The sequence below is a fragment of the Podarcis muralis genome, chromosome 1 (genome assembly GCF_964188315.1).
Source record: "Podarcis muralis chromosome 1, rPodMur119.hap1.1, whole genome shotgun sequence".
NCBI classification, from domain to species: Eukaryota; Metazoa; Chordata; class Lepidosauria; order Squamata; family Lacertidae; genus Podarcis; species Podarcis muralis.
In genome coordinates, this window is record NC_135655.1 from 16,626,549 (window position 1) to 16,637,959 (window position 11,411).

General features: G+C 43.8%; 1 long non-coding RNA gene across 1 annotated transcript; it reads left to right on the forward strand.

Moving 5' to 3' along the window:
* The first annotated feature begins 2,386 nt into the window (after positions 1 to 2,386).
* On the forward strand, positions 2,387 to 9,894 carry LOC144326905 (uncharacterized). The gene is made up of 2 exons (XR_013391792.1): positions 2,387 to 3,685; positions 9,408 to 9,894. It is a non-coding gene; the product is annotated as an uncharacterized LOC144326905 (long non-coding RNA).
* Positions 9,895 to 11,411: the final 1,517 nt, after the last annotated feature.

The window sequence follows — 11,411 nt, forward strand, 5'->3', positions numbered from 1 at the left end:
TCTCTTCTCATGAGGTGGCCAAAGTATTGGAGCCTCAGCTTCAGGATCTGTCCTTCCAGTGAGCACTCAGGGCTGATTTCCTTAAGAATGGAGAGGTTTGATCTTCTTGCAGTCCATGGGACTCTCAAGAGTCTCCTCCAGCACCATAATTCAAAAGCATCAATTCTTCGGTGATCAGCCTTCTTTATGGTTCATCTTGGGTGCCCTGCTCAGCATAGTTCATAGCTTCTCTGAGTTATTCAAGCCCCTTCGCCACGGCAAGGCAGTGATCCATGAAGGGGCTTTTTTGATATAGGTTTCCTATTTTAAAGTTATGTTTTATTATCACATTTTTGTATTAGATTGTTATAAGATGTACATTGTTTGTTTCTTCTGCTTGTGAACCACCTTGAGTATTGTAAGATAGAAGGACGGTATACAAATTAAAAATGATGATGATGTAATAGTTATGATTATTATTTATTTATTTATACCCCGCCCATCTGGCTGGGTTTCCCCAGCCACTCTGGGCGGCTTCCAACAAAGGATTAAAATACAGTGGTCTGTTAAACATTAACAGCTTTCCCTCAACAGGGCTGCCTTCAGATGTACTCATAAGTATCTTACAATGAATTCAATGGGGCTTCCTCCCAGATGAGTAAGCGCAAGATGTCTGCCAAGGACACAGCGAGTGTCTGCCATAACGTTTCACCATGTTGCAGAGGACTCTGGGGCATCTTCTAGGGTTCACTCTAAGCTCACAAATATGGGTGGCAACTGTACATCTAATGCACATTTTAAAGACACAACTTCCCCCAAAGCTGGGAATCACAGTTTCTTCTCCACAGAGCTACAATTCCCAGCACCTTTAACAAACTATATTCCCATGATTCTTTGGGGGAAGTCACATGCTTTAAATATGTCTTGAAGTTAGTATTTTCAGTGCCAGTCAAATCCCTTGTTTGTATTTAAAATGCTCCCCACTTTTTTATATGTGACAATGGCAGAAAGAGTATTATTGGCAAATAAATGGAAGCAGGAAGAATTACCGACAAAAGAGGAGTGGCAGATGAAATTAATGGACTACGCGGAATTGGATAAGATGACAGGGAGAATTTGAAACCAGCGGGACCAGAAATTCTTGAAAGATTGGAGGAAATACGCCTAGTTATTTGAAAAACAATTGCAATCAACTGACTGCACTTGTATACAAGTTTTGTAAGGAGAACTACCGTATTTTTCGCTCTATAAGACGCTCCAGACCACAAGACGCACCTAGTTTTTGGAGGAGGAAAACAAGAAAAAAAAATATTCTGAATCTCAGAAGCCAGAAGAGCAAGAGGGATCGCTGCGCAATGAAAGCAGCAATCCCTCTTGCTGTTCTGGCTTCTGAGATAGCTGCGCAGCCTGCATTCGCTTCATAAGATGCACACACATTTCCCCTTACTTTTTAGGAGGGAAAAAGTGAGTCTTATAGAGCGAAAAATACGGTATATAAAATATTACAGAAAAAAATTATGAGAATGGACTTTAAGTCATGGATTATTAAAAGTAATAGTTAAGATAATGAAATGCAAGATTAAGAGATGAAGGTTGAAAATTACTAGACATGGTTGATGGAAGTCCTAGGCTTATAGCCAAAATGTTGTATAAGATGAGAGGAGATGTTATGTTTTGTTTTGAAAATATATGTAAAAGCTAATATATATATATATATATAATTCCCCCCACCTTTAAAATCATGTCGCCATTTTTAAGGTTACTTTATCTCTTGCGGTTTTTTATTTTCTGCTCTCTCTTTCATTTTATCTGTTTTGAACTTGTTGCATTTTGCTTCTTCATACTCTTATTCTATGCTTGCTGCATTTGTAGCTTGTTGTTGTTGTTTTTAATCATGTGAGCCACCCAGAGACGTTTTTGCTAGAGAGTGGCCTATAAATAAATAAATTAATTAAATGGACTAGGATGGGTATCACACAATTTAGGCTAAAATTCTGTACACAGCTCCCTGGGCGTCAGTCCAAATTAACTCAATGGGGGTTACTTCTGGACAGACCCCGAAGATTCTGCTGCCTCTGAAAATCAAGAACTCTAGATCTAATGAAAAAAGAAATACCCAGCATTCTTGTGTGGCCCTGAATTCCAGAATAAGATGAACACTAAAGGGATTGGAGAGAAAGTCAGGTTGCATTTTCACTTGAACAGACCAAATTTGCACTTGCTGAACCAATATGCAAACTGAAACACAGCTCTCCTTTGAAATCCACACGTCTTAGAATCTGGGGGGTGCAGTTCTATAACCAAAGAATGCAAATAAACATGGATGGATGCATGAAAACATGAGTCTGTGAGGGAAAGAAATGTCCAATAATGCATATTAAGGGGCAGCTACTTTTGAGGCATCTGAATATAGACTGCATTTTTAATCAAGGCTTATATTGGCTTATATTTTGATCAGGTTCCTAAAATTCTAAAAATAATGTTTCTTCCAAGGTAGAAAACCAGCAAGCGGCTCCAGCAAGCAGCTGGCAAGCAAAGGGCCCCCTGGTTTATTGCGGTCATAAAAAGGCTGAGAAGCAGGTCACTGACCTGCTTGCTGTAGAGTACAACTAAGTTGTAAAAGTGGTAGGTAAATAGTAAGGTTTTGCCATTCGGCCTCTCAATATACAAAGAGTCATTTGCCTAAAGGTCAAAAAGGCTAAGCATCTGGCTGGCTGGTATTTTGGGAAGCGTTTTAAAAGCTGTTCCTTGTTTCTTTTTAAATTGAGATCCTTTTACTCTGCAAAGATTTCTTTTCCTTTTAAAAAGCTATATATATTATGTATTAAATATATTGGCTTAAATGTAATTATGCAAAGGATTTAAGAAATGCTAGATTCTTATTTCATATAGTTGTAAGAGTTGTATTTATCCTGAAATTAAGTCAGCCACCAGCCTAGCCCCCCTGCCGGACAGGAAGACGCCATCTGGGCGGTCCTGATATATAGTTGTCAGGCATTTGTTTAGAAACCTTCAAATGAAGGAGATCTTTCAATGTTGATGTGAAACTCAAGATCCTTGACATATGTTTAAGATAAAAATTTAAGATTAACCATTTGTTTTAGAAGGCAATAGGGCAAGGAGGGCAAGAGGTGAGCTGGTAATTAAGATTCCATGTAAGATATATTATTACTTATTTGTCATTTATATATAGCTCTTTGTCTCCCTTATAAGGATAGAAGGAAATGGGTGTATCTATTGTGATTGGTTCTAGCAAACAGCCAATAGGAAATCCAACCAGGCTGATTGGACAGAGGCAGCCCAAGGAGGAGCAAAGGGGGCTGGATTAAGGGAATATAAGTGCTGGCCATAATGGCAGGAAGGCAGGCCAGAGCTTGGTAACCATATACCACTGTGCCTCTCATTTATTTGTCTGACAAATAAATTATTATTTTAATTTCTCTATTGCTGCGTTGAATATTTCATTCCAGCTAAGCGTTAACCACAAGCAGGGTGCTACATTTTATGGTGCGCCTGTGACTCGGATAAGTGGTCTGCTGGAACGCAGTCCCTTCGCCCTATTGGGCAGGGTACAAGAGAGAGGATCTCTAAACTGCTTTTCCAGCGCGCACTGGTAAATTTTTCCAGGGGGAACGCAGAAGTCTCGTCTGTCTGATACCCTGCTCACTGGCGGCGACGGACCGGGGGGAAACGGAACCAACCAAGGGTAAGTGCACAAAGGGATTTTTGGCCCTCCAATTAATTGGGAGGAAGAGAAGTCTTGATCAAACTTCTGCGTCTCAGTAAGTGGGAACTGAGTACGCTAGGTGGTTGGGTATATCAGATGGTGGTCTGGTGGGGGAAAAGGGAAGAATGGGAGGTAGAGTGTGGTGAAGTATCTTGCGCATTGTATGTGTGAGAAAGTACAGAGCAATCTGTAGCTGACCTGAGTGTGGAGTGGGTAGTACTTCGGTTCCCAGTGAGGCGACTCCATCTGGGCAAGAAACCCCACGAAGCGTGTGTGTGAGTGACTGAGTGGATACTTCACAGGGCCATACAATGGGAGTTGGGGGTTCAAAGGGGGGAAATACACCTCTTGAATGTATGTTAAATAATTTTAAGAAAGCCTTCTCAGGGGCATATGGAGTCAAAATGACGCCAGAGCGCTTGAGAACGTTATGTGAATTAGAGTGGCCGAAACAAAATACTGGATGGCCATCTCAGGGAACTTTTGATATAAATTTAGTAAGCAAACTTTGGTCTAACATCACCAAAGAAACTGGAGGGTGCCCAGAACAATTTTCATATATAGATTCCTGGCACATTAAATAAAAATCCTCCATGGATAAGGGAATGCAAAGTCCAACAATGCAAATTATTGGCTGTAAAAGCCGAAGCTAGGAAAGGAATCTTGCCAAATAAACTCAAACCCATTTTTGAGGGACCAGAGGAAGAGGTGCTTCCACCTCCACCCTATGCTCCACATCGAAGGGAGCCTAATCCAAACCCTCCACCAGTTGTAACCCCAAGGCAAGAAAGTGGAACGAATAATGGGGGTAGAGACACAGAACTTGACTCCTTGATAGATTATGATAAATATCTTCAGGAGGCATTGGAGTCCTATAATGAAGCCCAAGCAGAAGTGGTTATTCCATCTGTGAGTCCCAGTAGAACTCCATCTACAGTCTCTTTTAGTGGAACAACTGATTGCCTACCCCAAACCCCTGTACATCCAAGTCCTAGAGAATTATTACAGAAGTTACAGGGAGACCTTAATCGGTCAGCAAGCAATACAGCCAGGCGTATAAAGCTGCTAAAAGAACGCCTTGGGACAAATACCATCCCCTATGATTTGAGGCCCCTAGAGCAAAGTGAAGAAAAAGGTCACGTAGTAGCCCCTCTTAGAAGAGTATTTGATGCACTTGAGGAGCCTGTGCTGGTTAATGGGCTACCTGGACCACGGCCACCTCGAACTTCGACCCTGCAGTACATTCCATTCACAACTACGGATCTGATGAATTGGAAAACACACACCCCATCTTTCGCAGAAAAACCTCAGGCTATGATGGACTTGGTGACTTCAATAGTAAATACTCATAGTCCTACTTGGACAGATTGTCGCCAGCTTCTGAATACTCTGTTCACCACTGAGGAAAGAAGAGACATAATTGAAAAGGCACAGATATATTTGCGTGAGCAGGCCAGAGTGGGAAATATTTTTAATATTGACCGTCATCTCCAAGACAACTTTCCCTTGGAAGATCCTAATTGGGATCCAAACAATGCAATTCACCTGGCCAGGCTTACCACCTACCGCCAGACGCTTGTGCAAGGTATCCGCAGGGCGTGCCAGAAGCCCACTAATATGTCTAAAGTCTCAGAAGTAGAACAGAAACCAAATGAGAGTCCGGGAGACTTTTTAGAGAGGCTGCAGGAAGCCTATCGTATATGGACTCCTTTTGACCCTGAAGCCCCTGAAAACAGTAGAATGATTACTGCTACATTTGTGGCCCAGTGCGCTTCTGACATTCGTAAGAAAATTCAGAAATCAGAAGGATGGGAAGGGATGCTGATGAGCCAAATTATGGCCATTGCACGCCGAGTTTATCGGAATAGGGATGAGGCTGAGAAGCAAGAGAAGAAGAAGTGGCAGAAGGAAAAGATGGTAATGCTAGCCACAGCAGTGAAGCAAGACTACCGCCCCTTAAATGGAGGAAGAGGGCGGGGAAGGAATCCACCACTGGGAAGGAATCAATGTGCGAATTGCAAGAAGGAGGGTCATTGGAAGCGGGAGTGTCCTGAACCCCTGAGGTTGGAAGAAGTACGCCCAGGCCCAGGCCCAGGCCCAGGCCCAGGCTCCGGCCCAAGAAACCAGGGACGGGGACGGGGAATGATCCGAAATGGAAGATATCAGAGACCTGGACAAGGACAGAGTAGAGACAATTTCATTGGACTGGCAGAGGAGGATTTTACCCAAGACTAGGAACGACCGGACTCCATAAAGTTAGGCTTCCAGGAGCCCACGGTCACGATTCAATTAGGGAGCCATTTAATAGACTTTATGATTGATACTGGGGCTGAATACTCAGTACTCCCAGAACTATTGCAGAAAAAGGCATCCAAAAGTGTAGTCATTAAAAGTGCCACTGGTCAGTCAGCTAAGAGGTCTTTCCTCCAACCTTTGGAATGCCAGATTGGGGGACATCGTTTAACCCATCAGTTTTTGTATATACCTGAGTGTCCAATACCTCTCTTAGGTAGAGATATGCTGTCCAAACTGCAGGCCCAAATCACCTTCACTCCTCGAGGTCCAGAAATGAAACTGCCATCAAAGGCAGCAGGAATAATTACCCTCTCAGTACCTAAGGAACAATCATGGCGCCTAATGTCAGCCTTGCAAGTCCAACCCACATTGGATACAGAATTAAACAAGCTCCTCCGAACCCTACAGGTGCCACCAGGAGTATGGGCCGAAAATAGCCCACCAGGAATGGCCAAGAATATAGCTCCAATTGTAGTAACCTTAAAACCTATGGCTACCCCTGTATCTGTAAAGCAATATCCTTTACCCCGGCGAGCAGCAGAGGGCATCCAGAAACATTTGGACCGCCTATTAAAATATGGTCTGCTTAAGCCCTGCCAATCAGAATGGAACACACCTCTTTTGCCTGTTCGGAAACCTGGGACAGATGAATACAGGCCAGTACAGGACTTGAGGCTCGTAAACCAGGCTATCGAGACCTTGCACCCAAATGTACCAAACCCATATACCCTGCTGAGTTTGATCCCACCAGAAGCAACATTTTTTACTGTATTGGACTTGAAAGATGCATTCTTCTGTTGCCGGCTGGCACCACAGAGCCAACCTATATTTGCCTTCCAGTGGGAAGACCCTTTAACAGGAACAAAAGGCCAGCTAACCTGGACAAGATTGCCCCAGGGATTCAAAAATTCCCCAACTTTATTTGGCACTGCCTTGGCGAAGGATCTAACAAGTTACCCCTCAATACCTGGAGAAAAGGTGGTTCTGCAATATGTAGATGACCTTATACTAGCAGCAAAGGATTTTGATACCTGTAAAGAAGGGACAGAGGAACTGCTCCACTTGCTCTGGCAAGCTGGCTACCGAGTTTCCCAGAAAAAGGCACAGTTATGTTTAGAAAAGGTCAAATATTTGGGCTTTGACATCTCACACCAACAACGAGCATTGAGACCAGAGAGGAAAGAAGCTATTTGCCTTATCAAGGAACCTACCACAAGGAAACAACTTAGAGGATTCCTGGGAACAGCAGGGTTTTGTAGACTATGGATACCTGATTTCAGCAGTCTGGCCAAGCCCTTACATGAAAGCACTCGAGGTGCAGAAAAGGACCCATTCGTATGGGGACCTGAGCAGCAACAAGCCTTTTTAGTTATCAAACAACGACTTATGGAGGCCCCAGCCCTTGGACTGCCTAATTCGGAAAAACCCTTTCAGCTGTATGTACATGAACAGAATGGGATTGCAGCGGCAGTCCTGACCCAGAGATTAGGAAGTTGGAACCGTCCAGTAGCTTATTTGTCAAAACAATTGGACTCAGTAGCAAAAGGATGGCCTCCATGCCTAAGGGCAGTAGCGGCCACTGCAAGCCTTGTCAAAGAAGCTGATAAATTTACCTTCGGCCAGACGATGTATGTGAATGTACCTCATGCTGTTCTGACACTCATGGAATATAAGGGTAGTTATTGGCTAACGAACCCAAGGATGGCTAGATACCAAGGCCTATTGTGTGAAAATCCCAGGATTCATCTACGAGTAGTGAATATGCTCAATCCAGCGACTTTGCTGCCCCTACCAGAGGTAGGTGATGAGGAATCACATGATTGTCTCCAAGTAATGGATGAAGTTTATTCCAGTAGACCTGATCTGAAAGATGAACCATTGAAAAATCCAGATGTTGTATATTATACTGATGGTAGCAGTTACCTGCATGAAGGTGCCAGACGAGCAGGGTATGCTGTGGTCACCAATGAGGAAGTTGTGGAAGCTGAAGCTTTGCCTGCCGGCACCTCAGCACAAAAAGCTGAACTTATAGGTTTAACTAGAGCTCTGCAATTGGCAGCCGGATGTAAGGCAAACATCTATACTGATTCTAAATATGCCTTCTTAACCCTGCATGCACATGGAGCTCTATGGAAAGAAAGAGGTCTAATAGGAGCCCACGGGAAGGCCTTGAAATATGGACCTGAAGTAGAAATCCTGTTAGAAGCAGTATGGGCTCCAGAACAGATTGCTGTAATGCATTGCAAAGGTCATCGACGAGGAAGGGATCCAATAACCAGAGGAAATCATGCTGCTGACAAAGCAGCCTGAGAGGCAGCCCAAAAGCCTGTGGGAGGATTTATAGCAGCCCTCATACCAGAGGTAGTTCCAGAAGAAGTTAAACCTCACTATACCCCAGAAGAGAGGAAGTGGGCTGAACAGGAAGGAGCAGTTGTGAAGGACGGTTGGATGATCCTGCCGGACAATAGGATTTATGTACCTCATCATCTAGCAGGCACAATTGTAAGAAATTATCATGAATCTACTCACCTTGGCGGTACTGCAACCAGAGAGAGTCTCAGTCGGAAGTTGTATATTATTAACCTATCACAATTAGCAACTTGCATTTCACAGAAATGTGTTCTTTGTGCTAAAAACAATCCCAGGCAGGGACCGGTACAACCTCCTGGAATCCAACATGTGGGATATGTCCCCATGGAAAGTCTAATTGTGGACTTCACAGAGCTGGTCCCTTCTAAGGGATTCAAGTATCTCCTTGTGTTTGTAGACACTCTTACCGGATGGGTTGAAGCTTTTCCCACCCGAACTGAAAAGGCACGAGAGGTAACTAAGAGACTCCTCACTGAATTGATCCCGAGGTTTGGATTACCTAGATGCATTGGAAGTGATAATGGGCCAGCGTTCATTGATCAAGTAGTACAAGAAGTATGTCGAGTCCTACAAGTGAAATGGAGACTGCATGCAGCCTATAGGCCTCAGAGTTCAGGGAAAACTGAAAGAATGAATCGGACTCTGAAAACCCAATTGGCAAAATTAACCCAGGAAACGGGATTGGGATGGGTAGATGTGTTACCCATAACACTGTTTCGTGTTCGGTGTGCACCCACAAAAAGACTTAAGTTGTCACCTTTTGAGCTCCTGTATGGGAGACCGCCCTCCTTTGTTCAGGATATTCCAGCTGATCTTAAACAAATAGGAGACCATGTGACACAGGGACAAGTGCAATCTCTCTCCCGTGTTTTTGTTTCTCTTAACAGGTGGGTCCTCGAGCGCACGCCGTGCAGCATTGCCGAGCCGATTCATCAGTTCCAGGCTGGCGATAGCGTATGGGTGAAAGAGTGGAAACGTGATCCACTCGCACCTAAGTGGCGTGGACCTTACACCGTCCTGCTCTCTACTCCAACAGCGGTGAAGGTAGCTGAGGTGACCCCCTGGATTCATCACTCCCGTTTGAAGAAGTCCGAAGGCAGTTGGACGTGCAAAGGTGACCCCTCTAATCCTTTAAAACTGACTCTCTCCAAAAACCCCTGTATCTAGCCCTACCGGGAACGGGCTAGGTCACGGGCAACATTAGACGACCGGCCTGCTGCAGCCACAACCTGGAAGCTGGCTGACCTGCGCACGCCTGAAGCTTGAGGAGCATCTGAACCAGTGATTGTGAAAGGGAAGATTCTCTTATACAATTGATTGACTGCCCCCCCTTGTGGAACAATTATCAGAGATATTACTCATTGGGGATCCTCGGGATATATGTTTTGGTCTTGGTGGTTCCCCATTTCTGTCACTGGGGGAATTATATTGGGACTAATATTTATTTGCTATCACAATAAGGTAATCTTTTGTGGAAGGAATGCATATGCTAGACATCAACATGATTTTATTATTAATCCTGATCCCTTGGGAAGGGGAAGGGTCCTTGAATCTGACCAAATTTGCTAAATATGGATTCAGCCATGACCACAATATGTGGGTAGGTTTAGCTGAAATGGTAGCCAATGTTGCAAATAGGACCAATTGCCTTGTTTGCTCTCTTGGGCCAGATGATTCAGAGGGAGGTATGCCCTTATTACCGATACCATTAGATGCCATTGGTATGGTAAGCGAAATGCCACACCAAACAGAAATACAGAATTTCCCCGGATGGAACTCAACTAAACCATTACGAGTTATACCTGTACAAGGGGAATTCTGTGTACATAAATCATCAGATGCAGCTGATTCTACCATGATAGGCTCTTCTCATTGTCACTATACTTGGGATTATATTAAGAATAGTCATACCTGGGCACACGGTACTACCTATCGAACTCGGAATACCTTGCCCTGTGCACCTCCTTTTATTCATGCATGGAAAGTGGTATGGAACATAACTGTGACAGAAAAAGGCAATCTAACATACTGCACTGTGAACTCTCTACCTCTTTTGATATTTCGCCTTCTGTACTCCACGTACCAAAAACCTCAGACCCGATGGTTGTGGTGGATATGTGGAGAATGGGCATACAAGAAACTCCCTTCCAAATGGAGTGGGACTTGTTTCCTGGGATGGGTATTACCACCAATGTGGATTATGCCCACTAGTTCGGCCAAGCGAACACGAAGGAATGCTGATATTTCTCGTATAGCAGGAGGAAGTACCCAAAGTTGGAGCGGTACTGATGATTGGCCGCCAGAGCGCATTATAGCCTATTATGATCCTGCCTCCTGGAATCCTGGTGAGCTCATACAAGGGGCACGGGATCCTATTTATAATCTAAACAGAATAATTCGATTGCAAGCAGTAGTGGAACTTGTAACCAATGCAACGGCCCAGAGTTTGAGACTTATTGCACAACAGTTGGATGAAAGTAGAGCCGCCATTTTGCAGCTGAAAATGGGAATGGATTATGTACTTGCCAGGCAGGGAGGCCTATGTGGAGTCTTGAACTTGACAGGGAATGCCTGTTGCTTTAACATTTCTGATAATGGTGAGGCAATCCGTGTGTTGGCTACAAAGATGGAGAATATAGCACATGTCCCAGTACAAACATGGGAAGGATGGGATATGGGATGGCTCACCAATTGGTTACCTAATGTCACAGGACTCAAAGGGATACTATTGTCTTGCTTGTTTTTCTTGACAGTAGTGGTAATGGTTTTATGTATGATGCCATGTATCATTTCATGTTTTAGAAGTACAATTAGCAAGATGGTTTCAAATGAAACTCTACCTCATATCATGGCCCTATACAGAGCTTTACCTCAGGAATATGATGAAGGTCAAGCTATCAAGGACACTTGGTATGAAGGTCCTTGAGCTTGAAAGGGGGGAATGAGGCATCTGAATATAGACTGCATTTTTAATCAAGGCTTATATTGGCTTATATTTTGATCAGGTTCCTAAAATTCTAAAAATAATGTTTCTTCCAAG